Genomic DNA, 12,964 nt, shown 5'->3' on the forward strand with positions numbered 1-12,964 from the left:
ATACCTCTCCCACCGCCCCCTTCCCATGCCCCGCCCCCCAAACCCCTCGCCCTCTCTCAGATCTCTCGATGTCTCCATGTCTCTCGGTCCCTGCTCTCAAATGTTGTGTTTGTGTCCTTCCCCCTCTCTCCCCATCTTGTCTACCGCTCCCGATGTTATATGTTTTATGTGTCGGTTCGTCTTTCTGTGTGATTAATGTTCGCTCTTTCACGAGCCTCGATCTTGTATACAAAAAAAAAAAAAAAAAAAAAAAAAAAAAAAAGTGGAAGACGCAGAAAACATTCTATGATATGATATTTCGCTCACAAGGTTCAGACATACATGGAGGCGGCCATCTTGGATTTTGACGTGGCGACCCAATTTTTAATAGCGTTCTTCCTTGTGCCGAGATACACCCAAACACCAGATTAGAAGTTGGTACTTTGCTTATTTTTCAAGATATTTTGCTCACAAGGTTGACATATATATGGTGGCGGCCATCTTGGATTTTGACGTGGCGACCCAATTTACAAAAGCATTCTTCCTTATGCCGAGATACACCCACACACCAAATTAGAGGTTGGCACTTCGCTTATTTTTCAAGATATTCATCTCACAAGGTTCAGACATACATTGCGGCGGCCATCTTGGATTTTGACGTGGCGACCCATTTTTAAAGTGTTCTTGCTTGTGCCGAGATACACCCAAACACCAGATTAGAAGTTGGTACTTCGCTTATTTTTCAAGATATTCCGCTCACAAGGTTCAGACATACATGGCGGCGGCCATCTTGGATTTTGACGTGGCGACCCAATTTTCAATAGCGTTCTTCCTTGTGCCGAGATACACCCACACACCAGATTAGAAGTTGGTACTTTGCTTATTTTTCAAGATATTTTGCTCACAAGGTTGACATATATATGGTGGCGGCCATCTTGGATTTTGACGTGGCGACCCAATTTACAAAAGCATTCTTCCTTATGCCGAGATACACCCACACACCAAATTAGAGGTTGGCACTTCGCTTATTTTTCAAGATATTCATCTCACAAGGTTCAGACATACATTGCGGCGGCCATCTTGGATTTTGACGTGGCGACCCATTTTTAAACAGTGTTCTTGCTTGTGCCGAGATAAACCCAAACACCAGATTAGAAGTTGGTACTTCGCTTATTTTTCAAGATATTTCGCTCACAAGGTTCAGACATATATATGGTGGCGGCCATCTTGGATTTTGACGTGGCGACCAATTTTCAATAGCTTTCTTCCTTATGCCGAGATACACCCATACACCAAATTAGAAGTTGTTACTTCGCTTATTTTTCAAGATATTCATCTCACAATGTTCAGACATACATGGCGGCGGCCATCATGGATTTTGACGTGGCGACCAATTTTCAATAGCGTTCTTCCTTATGCCGAGATACACCCACACACCAGATTAAAAGTTGGTACTTCGCTTATTTTTCAAGATATTCAGCTCACAAGGTTCAGACATATATGTGGTGGCGGCCATCTTGGATTTTGACGTGGCGACCAAATTTTAAACAGCCTTCTTGCTTGTGCCGAGATACACCCACACACCAGATTAGAAGTTGGTACTTCGCTTATTTTTCGAGATATTTCGCTCACAAGGTTCAGACATATATATGGTGGCGGCCATCTTGGCTTTTGACGTGGCGACCCAATTTTCAATAGCGTTCTTCCTTATGCCGAGATACACCCACACACCAAATTAGAAGTTGGTACTTCGCTTATTTTTCAAGATATTCATCTCACAAGGTTCAGACATATATGTGGTGGTGGCCATCTTGGATTTTGACGTGGCGACCCAATTTTAAACAGCATTCTTCCTTATGCCGAGATACACCCACACACCAGATTAGAAGTTGGTACTTCGCTTATTTTTCAAGATATTCATCTCACAAGGTTCAGACATATATGTGGTGGCGGCCATCTTGGATTTCGACGTTGCGACCCAATTTTAAACAGCATTCTTCCTTATGCCGAGATACACCCACACACCAAATTAGAAGTTGGTACTTCGCTTATTTTTCAAGATATTCAGCTCACAAGGTTCAGACATACATGGCATCAGACATACATGGCGGCGGCCATCTTGTATTTTGACGTGGGTTGCACCCACACATCAAATTAGAATGCGGTCCTTCGCTTACGCACGCACAGACGGACGGACAGACGGACGGACGGAGGGGAAAACCATAGTCCCCCTTTCGCTCTGCTGTGCGACGGGGGACAATAAGGGCAATCGCTGGCAGGATAGATAGCTCAGAGGTACGCACACTCACTCCGATCTGTCCAGCCTGTGTTTGAATCCCGACCCAACTATAAACTGCCACCCTGGCCATTTGACAGACAGGGCAATTAATCAATGTGTGTGTCATCCCTCGGATAGATGTTAAACTGGGCGTCCTGTCTGCTAGCATTATTTGGTGGGCGTTAAAGATCCCACATTGTCTTTCGCGAAGAGTAGGCGAGTTATTGCCGGCACCCTAAACAAATTCCAAATTCCTGCTCAAACCTTAATGAGGCAGTGCATCAACAGCACAGCCACGCTCCAAGGTAATGATGCGAAGCAGCAAACATGAGCTGCACACAAATGAATGAATGATCGTTTTAAGGCCATTTTCCCGACTAGAGCGGGGGTTAGCCTTGCGGGCCCCATGACAATCATGGTTCCCTGTTTGAGGCAATGTTTTTATGGCCGGATGCCCTTCCTGACGCCAACCCTTGGTCACGCTCTTACGATGCGCAGGGATACGGTGTACCTATTCTAAATCTGGGTACACACCGTGATCATTCGTCCCAGCAAGCTGGTACTCAATTTGCCGACCTCGGAAGGATGACAGGCTGAGTCAACCCCCCTGGCGTTAATTCAGCGATCGACCGGGATTCGAACCCAGGATCCTAGGATCCCAAGCCGGCACCCTAACCGCTAAGCCAACACCAGGGATTGCACACAAATGAATGAATGAATGAATGAAAGCATTGACAGTGTTTGAATAAACTTGATATTTCAGGAGATTTTAAAGTTTCATTTCAAGCAATAAATTGTAAAACATAATAAGCAGATTATTTAAGTTAAATATTTGTGTGATAAAATCCAATGGTTCCAAAAGTACAAATAAACATACCGATAATTATTTACATAGGCAGTTCAAGTTTGATGTGGACCTTTTATTGTAGAACACAACACATAAGACAACAGTTCAATGCTGTAATAACATTTACCTGCGACAAGCAAGTTACACAGGAAGTGACAACAAACTCTGTCCCCCAAATATTCCGACAGGTCGCACAAGATCTGCTAAGTAACCCTCTTATGGTTAAACTGCCAAAATCAAGACTCTCTGCTCACCTTCACTCCTTCATTCCTCTTTACTCCCGCCTCTGGAACAAACTCCCTCACTCTCTGCAATCCCACTCCTCCCCTCCAGGTCTTTAAAACAGCTGTTCACCACCATCTCTTATCTTCCCCCATCATTCACCCCAAATCCACTTTTTTTTTGAAATACCGACTTTTTTTGTTTCCTGGAAGTTCCAGCAGTGTCCATGTGTTTTAATCCCTCCTCCCCACGCCTCCTCTCCCCAAGCCCTCTCCCACCCACAGATCTTCCGATGTCCCTATTCTCTGCTGTTGTACTTGTGTGCTTCCCTCTCTCTCCCCATCTCGTCTCCCGCTCCCTTTTTTTGTATGTTTTGTTTGTCCGTTTTTTGTTTTTTTTTGTGATTGACGTTAGCTCTTACACAGCCTCGATCTTGTATACAAAAAAAACAAAAACAAACAATGACGGTCAAAGCATTCTCAGTAAAACCAAAACCAAAGCCAAGATGCCCAACAATCATTCATTCACATTTGAAATTCAATACATTTGGTGCAAGGTGTATAGCAACAGAGATCAAGTTTGAGGAAAAAGCAAATTGTTAGGCCATTGCATCAGAGCTCCTGGAATGTCACCAAAGGGAAGGAAATTATGTGTTCAAGAAGATCGTGTCATCAGATGACACCCGCGTCCATCATATTGTGCTGAGTCAAAGCATACCAGTGAGAATTGGAGACATTCTTGGTCCCTACCACCACTAAAATAAATTTCAAGGTTCAGCCGGGAAGGTGTTTAGGGACCTATAACCGTTTAATCCACATCGGATATCTTCATAGTGGAAAAACACACAAAGGTACTAATTATGCAACTAAATGAGACAAGCAATACGCAAACAACCATCAGGTAAGCTGTCTCACAACGGGCTCTTGTTATAGATATGGCATCGCTGGTACCAGAGTGCTCTGGGAAGTCAAGTCACTTTGCCCAAGGTCAAGAACTGTTTTTGTCTGAAGTCAAGTCCTGTGTTGTCCCATGCATTTGTCTGCGTGGTGTGTAAAGCTGGAGCATATTGCAATGGGCTCTGTTCATCATGCTATCTACTCCTAAACGGTTGGGAAGAAATTCACCAAAGTTGGTATTTATGATCACCACGTGGCAAGAAGGTGCAACAGCAGTATAATTTTTGGCCCCACCCCTCTAGGGCGGGGTCAAAAGGTTGAATGCCAAAATTGCAATTATGGCACATTTTTTCCCCAGAAACTTGTAGATGCAATCAACATTGGGGACACATGAACAATTTTTGGGATTCTACCCCCGGTTCATGCCCCAGGGGGTGGGTACTTGGGGTCACAGGGGTAAAAACGGGAAAAAATTTTACCTCAAAATTTGATATTGGGTCATTCCTTGTGGAATGGTGGAGCGTTTTGCTATCTTTCAACTTTGCTTAAAATGGGATTTGTGGAGATTTGCGATGGCGCAACATTGACTTCGCTCTAGTTTATGTTCCAGGTCCTCCATAAGTGTTCGCCCTGGGATGGGGGTTGGGGGAAGGGATTTAAATCGTCAACTACCCAAGAGGGTGCTTTTTGGATTCTTTAGAAGAGCCCACATCCACATTCATCTTTCCTAATTTGCAGAGAAATAATGCATTTTAAGAGATTTGTGTAAGATTCACTTAGCTGATACTGTGAATGCCGAAGAGAGTAATAATCATGTCAGCTTTGGCACGTTAATGGAGAAAAAGACACTTATTTTTTAGCCGCGTCGCAGACGCTGCTCATAGAGTGCCCTCTGCTGTTGTTGTTGTTACCTCTGCTTCTTCTTCTTCTTCTTCTTGTTCTTGTTGTTCTTGCAGAGAAGACAAAACCTCAAAGCTCCACCCATTCTGGGAACCATAGCTCCACCCATTTTGGGAGAGGCTTCATATAAACCAATATCCACCATTTTATTAACTCGCATAGCTTTGAGGCCTGTTTTGTAGGCCCGTGGTGTCTTCCTCTCTCACACAGTTTTCTTTCAAATCAAATTCGATATATCATTTCATTTTTCACATTTCATTTCATTTCATTTCATTCATTTAGTCCCTGGTGTTGGGCTAGCGGCTAGGGCGCCGGCTTAGGATCCTAGGATCCTAGGATCCTGGGTTCGAATCCCGGTCAATCGCTGAATTAACGCCAGGGGGGTTGACTCAGCCTGTCATCCTTCCGAGGTCGGCAAATTGAGTACCAGTTCACTGGTAATTCCCTGCTTGTCGTTAAAGGCGGCAAAAAGGGTTGGCGTCAGGAAGGGCATCCGGCCGTAAAACATTGCTTCAAAAAGGGGACCGAAAAACAACAACAACCACAGTTCCCGAAAAAGGCCAACCCCCGCTTGCGGGGAAAAATGGCCTCTAAAGGTGGTTTTTTTTTTTGTTTTGTTTTTTTCATTTTTCACAGTCGCTAACATAGTTTTAGACTCGGTTGAAAAAAAACGGGAAGAAAATCCGATGAAAGTTGCCCTTTATAGAACGAAATGAATTCTCAAAGGCCTGTAACTTCAAGTCCATTGAGATTTTTTTTTTTTTTTAATCGCGGCATGCTCAGTCATACACCGCTCGAAATAAGACACGGGAAAATGCCGAGATATATATATTTTGTTTAAATCGTGGCATGCTCAGTCATACACCGCCCGAAATAACAGACGGGAAAATGCCGAGATATATTAAAAATTCGTCCATTTGATGACAATCGTCACGATGAAATATTTAATTTATACGTCGTCACAATAATGTGGAGAGAGGAGCATATCTTCATTCACGTGTCACCACATACGGGAAATTGCTGAGATATATATATTTTTTACATCGCGGCATGGTCAGTCATACACCGCCTGAAATAACAGATGGGAAAATGCCGAGATATATTAAAAATTCGTCCATTTGACCATTCCATTTTGACCATTTGACCATTTTGACCATTCCATTCCATTTGACCATTCGTCCATTTGACCGTCCATTTGACCAATTCGTCCATTTGAATCGTCACGATGAAATATTTAATTTATACGTCGTCACAATAATGTGGAGAGAGGAGCATAGCTTCGTTCACGTGTCGCCACACACGGGAAATTGCCGAGATATATATATTTTTCAATCGCGGCATGGTCAGTCATACACCGCCTGAAATAACAGACGGGAAAATGCCGAGATATATTAAAAATTCGTCGCCACACACGGGAAATTGCCGAGATATATTTTCACTTTGCACAAAAATAACATCAAGTAATCGAATCAATAGGAATGTCCTGTGCTTATAACATCGACGTTATAGGCACAGCTGCATCTAGGCATTGTGTAACATCGACGCGGCTTTTGTTTTAATTAAAACTTTTTGTACTTGTTTGCCTGAAAAATGCAGGTGGTTCAAGTTGAATAATTACTTGCATCGTTATTTCATATGCAAATCGATAGGGTTCCACGCAAAGTATTGACATGGGCATTGAGGAAGTTTAGGAGTGGAGGAATGGTTGATCAGAGTAGTGATGGCAATGTACAAAAGAGCGCGCAAAGTTGTAAGGACAAAGGACGGCAACAGTGGTGAGTTTGAGGTGAAGGTGGGAGTGCATCAGGGGTCAGTACGAAGTCCACTACTATTTGTAGCTGTGATGGAGGTGCTGGCTCAGAACGTAAAGGACGGTTTACCGTGGGAGTTGTTGTATGCAGATGATCTGGTGTTGATTGCGGAAAGTATGGATGGACTGAAGGAAAAGATGAACAAGTGGAAGGAATGTATGGAGACAAAAGGTCTGAAGGTGAATATCGGAAAGACGAAGGTGATGGCAAGTGGTAAAGCATGTGGTGAGGTGGAAAGAACTGGGAAGTGGCCCTGTGCTGTGTGCAGGAAGGGTGTCGGAGTGAACTCCATTCAATGTACAATGTGCGCTGAGTGGGTTCATCAAAAATGTAGTGGTCTGAGAGGGTCATTAACCAGTGTGGCAGCTACATTCACATGTAAGGTGTGCACAGAGGGAGCTGCAGATGGAGGAAATGTTGAGTTGGATCTTGGAGACGGCGTGAAGCTGGAAGGTGTGAAAACATTTTGCTACCTCGGAGACATGCTGAATGGAGAATGTGGATCAGATTCGGCAACGGTTGCTAGAGTGAGATGTGCATGGAAGAGGTTTCGGGAACTGAGTGGCGTGCTGATGAGGAGGGGAGTGTCGTTGAAGCTGAAGGGAAAGGTGTATGCTGCATGTGTGAGAAGTGTTATGATTTATGGGAGCGAGACATGGGTAATGATCGTAGAGCAGCAACGAAGGTTGGAAAGGGTGGAAATGCGAATGGTTCGATGGATGTGCGGAGTATCGTTGAGAGAGAGGAAGACAAATGATGAATTGCGAAAGATGATGGGAATAGAGCCTGTGATTGATGCTGTGAAGAGGAACAGGTTGAGATGGTTTGGTCATGTGTTGAGGAAGGATGAAAGTGACTGGTTGAGAAGAATGATGGAAATGAATGTAGAAGGAAGTAGAGGACGGGGAAGACCGAGAAAGACGTGGCTAAAGATGGTGGAAGAAGAAATGTGGGCAAGGGGGTTAACAAGGAGAGATGCAGAAAATAGGGCAAGATGGAGAAGATTGTCATGGGGACCGCAAGGCTAACCCCCGCTCTAGCAGAGAAAATGGCCTTAAAATGCATGTTGTTGTTGTTGTGTTGTTGTTATTTAATATGCAACAGACTCTCATTTAGACGCATCCTCGGAGGTGAATACAACTATCGCCCGGCACTCATTAATCCGAGTTTCCAAATACAAACCAAAGTCACTCGAAATACTCAAAAAAACAGCCATTCAAAGGACAAGCATCAAACCCTTAGTTGTGTGCAGCATGTGTAATATGGCAACAAACAATTTACCGTTGAAGGAATATGTACAGTAGTTGTTGTGCAACAATGGAACAATTAGAAAATGGGAATACTCAAACCTGAGCTACAATTAATACATCACTACAATTAATACATTAATACATCACAATAAATACATCACTCGGTGCTCAACAAATCAGTGCATCTAATCAAAAGATTGTGTATTCGTTTGTGCGACCTGCTACGCTTCATGGCACTGACGTCCGTCCGTTCATGCTGTTTTCATTTCCAATTTCAAAACTCGACACATTCAATGCATCAGTGCCCAAGTTGTCAAACCCTGCCCTGCTGCTCTTGGTCACCTCCCATCAGCTTGGAAGTCCACAAACATGACTCCTGTTCACAAGAATGGTGCAAAAACAGTTCCTCGCAACTACAGGTCAGTTCCAATTACGAGAAAAGTCATAGAATCCATCACTGCTGCAGATGTCAAGTCTTTCCTCTTTTCAAATTGCCTGATCTCTGACAATCCGATTACATGCTATGCCAGTCACTCAACTCTGGACATGTTGCTGCTTCAATGACATGTTGCTGTTGCTGTCTGCAATGGTGAAGGCCAAAAATTTCAAACAAGAAGTGAAGAGCATCTCCTTGACATATCTTGAGCATGTGACGGCCTGGCGTCTAGCTCTGCTTGCGGCATACAAGCATCGTTCATACCTGGCATTCTTACTTCCATCCACTTGTCCAGTCAATAAGTTGATTTCAATGGAACCCTCTACTCTCCCAATGGAGTGCCCGAAGGCAGTATCTTCACCCAGTCTTTGCACGTTGTGTCATTCCGCACCCCTTCCCACTGACAAGCAGACTGCAGCTGTGTCGCTCTCTGCTAATCTGAAATTGATCAAATGCTGGTTTAATGAACTAGGGCATGCCCGTACTATATATATATCTAAAATTATATCCCCCCCCCTCTATTTACATGAAATGGTTTGGTCCATTCGCAAAGCCAAAGCGAACGGCTTGCGAGTACGGTGACAATCCCCCCCCTCTATTTACATGAAATGGTTTGGTCCATTCGCAAAGCCAAAGCGAACGGCAGTTACGAATCGCAGTTACGATGAATCGCAAAGTAGTTTTAATTAGTTTTAAAACATAGTTTAACGGCAACATAGCGCCAACATAGTTTGCCAACGTGAAATAAATGAATACGCTCTCAAATGTGCCGTCCGAGGCAGAGTCTGTTCGCCACGTTCGGCACACGTGATAGCTCGCTGCTCTCTGATTGGTTGAATTGGTTGAATCGTTTTTTGGACATAGCTCGGTAACTACTTGTCCGATTAATTTCAAACCTTGAAAAGGCACATCCTCGGGTCCCCAGCAATATACCTGGCAAGTTGCAAGTATATCGGACCCGTGGTTGTCGAGAAACAGCGGTCACAGACACACACACAGACGACACACACACACATCACACAGAGATTGCTGGAATTATAGATAGATGAAGCATACCTTTCAATCCTAGCAAATCTCAGTCTCACCATATCCCTCCAGGAGTATCATCTTACTATAATTCACCAAATGTCCGTCCGTCTGTCTGTCTGTCTGTCTGTCTGTCCGTTCGTTCGAAGGTACCGCAAAAACAGCTGAACCGATCGCAACGATATTTTGGGTGGGTAATCCTGGGATCCCCAGGAGTAAAATAGGCTATTTAATTTTTCAAATTTCAGCTTTGGTCTCCAGCATTCTCAGGTTTGGTCTCCCGCATAACATTCGCGTTCGCATAGCATTCATTGTGACGATGTTTTCATTGCGACGATGTTGTTTTCCCGGGTGCCACACAAACGGCTGCACCGATCGCTGCACAGCTGCACCGATCGGACTCGGTGACCTCGGACAAAGACCTTTTATAAGGACACGGGTTGAATCCCTGCTTGAGAGAATTCCAACCCCTCCCCGCCATCACGGCCGTCTCTCCAACTCACAATCCCACGAGATATGCGGAAAGGACGACCCAAAGCCAATATAAGCATCATGAAACATCATTCGTATATAAACATCATTAAAAGTAGATAATGACCTCGGCCAAAGTTCAAACGACATTTAATCTCTACATGAGAGAATTCCACATAGCTATTTGGGCGGTGTATACGCTAACAGATCGCTGTCTCCATCGATCTTGCCAAGGCCGTAACACCTATCGGCTCAAAATCCTTTTAACTGTTGATTTGGTAGTTTTTACAATGAAGGAAACACGTATCGGGAGTACATACGACATCGGGAGTACTAACTGCACGCGTCTTCAGTATCAAGCTTAAATCTCTCATGGCGGATCTGAAGAGCGGAATGCTTGGAGAAGTGGTGGGCTGCTTCGGCATGAAGGAGGATCAGAAACGTGGACTCCCACACTGCCACATCCTGCTGATACTTGCTCCCGCATGACGTTATTTTCCCGGGTGCCACGCAAACGGCTGCACCGATCGAGATTTAACGGATGTTTATATAAATCGTTTAAAAGAAAAAAAAGCCTTCAATTTCGATATTTAGCCTTTTCATTTGGGCCTCCAAATTGAAACCCCGCCCGTAGGGCGGGTACCTTTGCTAGTTAAACTAACACACCGATCTATTTCCACAGTCATTAACTGGGAAAATTGAACTTCTAGACCTCACCATCAGCCAGAGGATTGTCCAGAGTCGGTGAGATCATTGATGAAGACCAGAAAAAGCACAGGGCCCAGAACACTGCCTTGGGGAGCTCTAGCCTGAATAGGAAGGGGAGATGAGAGAAATCCATTCAGGGCCACACGTTGACTACGACCAGAGAGGAATTCCACAAGCCATGCGTGGAGATTTCCATGGATACCATAGGAGGAGAGTTTGGTGAGCAGAGCAGGATGCCAGACCATATCAAAGGAACGTGATATGTCAAGGGAGACAGCTCTGATTTCCTGTTTGGCATTGAGGACCTCCATCCATTGTTGAGACAGCAGAATCAGCATATCCAGAGTAGAATGACCTGGTCTGAATCCAAATTTATGATCAGAGATCAAGCCATTGGAGAAGAGGAAGGATTTGATATCCGAAGCAATGATGGATTCCATGACTTTGCTGATAATTGTGAGCAGGCTGATTGGTCTGTAGTTGAAAAGATCTGTTTTTTGCACCTTTCTTGTGTAAAATAGCAATGTTGGCTGATTTCCAAACTGATGGCAGATAGCCTTGAGCAAAAGAGAGGGTGAAGAGAACAGAGAGAGGGTGAGATAGAGTGGTAGAGCAGGATTTTAGGACCCGTGGGCTGATGCCGTCTGGTCCAGTTGCAGAATCAGAGTCGAGGTTTGACAGAAACCTCTCCACCTTGTCAGGAGAGAAGGACACAGAGTCCAGGAGCAGCTGGGTTCGACTGGGAAAGGTGGGTACAGAGAGAGATGGGTTTGGGACACAAGATTTTGAGGCAAACACAGAGTTGAGGCATTTGGCTTTGTCACATGCGGTGTCAGTTGTGTCGCTGTTTGAGGTAAGGGAGGGGATGGAAGGGGAACAAACACCAGAAACATATTTGACCAGACACCATCAGGATTTGGAGGAAGGAGACAGGTTTGAGAGTTGTCTTGAGAGTAGAGATATAGTGCTTCTCGGCCCTCTTGAGGGTAGACACATACTTGTTCCGAGCTTGGTGAAAGTAACTGAGATTTCCTTCAGTTGGATTAGCCTTCGAAGAGGCAAAGGCAAGTTGTTTCAGGGCAACTGCCTCACCACAAGATTCAGTGTACCATGGACGGGAGGAAGGGTATGACAACTGAAGACGAGATGGGATAAATCTGTGCATGAGAGAGAGCAATTTACTTTGGAAGAATTCCCAGGAAAAGTTGATGTCAGAGGCAGTAGAGGTGGCAGACCAGTCCAGATGATTGATGGCTGCTTGAAGACCATGCCAGTCGTCCTGAGTGAAATGCCAGACTCGTCGACGCTGAGGAGGCTCTCTGAGAATGGCCAGAGAGATATCCACTTTAACAAGCACAAGGTGACAAGGTGACAAGAGAGGTATGCTCTCTACTGAGTGCCGTTGTCGTTTGAACTGCATTCCGGAAGAGGTTAAATGGCACCCCTACTCTCTCCAGGGTTTCAAGCAGGTGATGCACCACCATCCTATCTCATCTCGCATCCATAATGGTGATCTTTGCTACCCACATTAACAAGTCTAACTTGCAGTTACTTGGCCAGAAAGCTGGCGATACTTTGCCTACTCTTCCTTGAAATTCAATGTGGGATCTTCAATGTCCACTAAACAATGCTAGCAAATGGGTCCCTAGCTTAGTGTCTGTCTAAAAGATAGCGTGCTCCATGATGCAATACCCTGAGTTTGAAGCACCAATCTGTTATTTTATAGTAGGGGTGATAATATAAAACACACAAGAGCTCAAAGTTATCTGAACTTCCTCTGCACCATCCTGTTGGACTCTTCTTCTGTTGGACTCTTGAGAGCAAAGCCGCAGCATATATGGCAAGCACATGACAATATACAGAAAGTCAGCTGACCAGTTCCCTGGGATGACTACAGTACTATTTTTACCATTCATAATCCTTCCAGGTAAGGATCAAATGTTTTTTTTCATTTGAGGACATTATAGTAATGGCTTTGTTTGACTTGAAATCCTGGTGTTGGGCTAGCGGCTCGGGTGGCGGCTTAGGATCCTCGGATCCTGGGTTCGAATCTCGGTCGATCGCTGAATTAACGCCAGGGGGGTTGACTCAGCCTGTCATCCTTCCGAGGTCGGCTAATTGAGTACCAGTTCACTGGTAA

General features: G+C 44.6%; 1 protein-coding gene across 3 annotated transcripts in view; it reads right to left on the minus strand.

The window, feature by feature from the left end:
* PHF12 (PHD finger protein 12) overlaps positions 1 to 12,964 on the minus strand; it is a 93,533-nt gene that overhangs the window by 31,266 nt on the left and 49,303 nt on the right. The window lies entirely within an intron of this gene.

Source organism: Myxine glutinosa, chromosome 3, assembly GCF_964187855.1.
Source record: "Myxine glutinosa chromosome 3, kmMyxGlut1.1, whole genome shotgun sequence".
NCBI lineage: Eukaryota > Metazoa > Chordata > Myxini > Myxiniformes > Myxinidae > Myxine > Myxine glutinosa.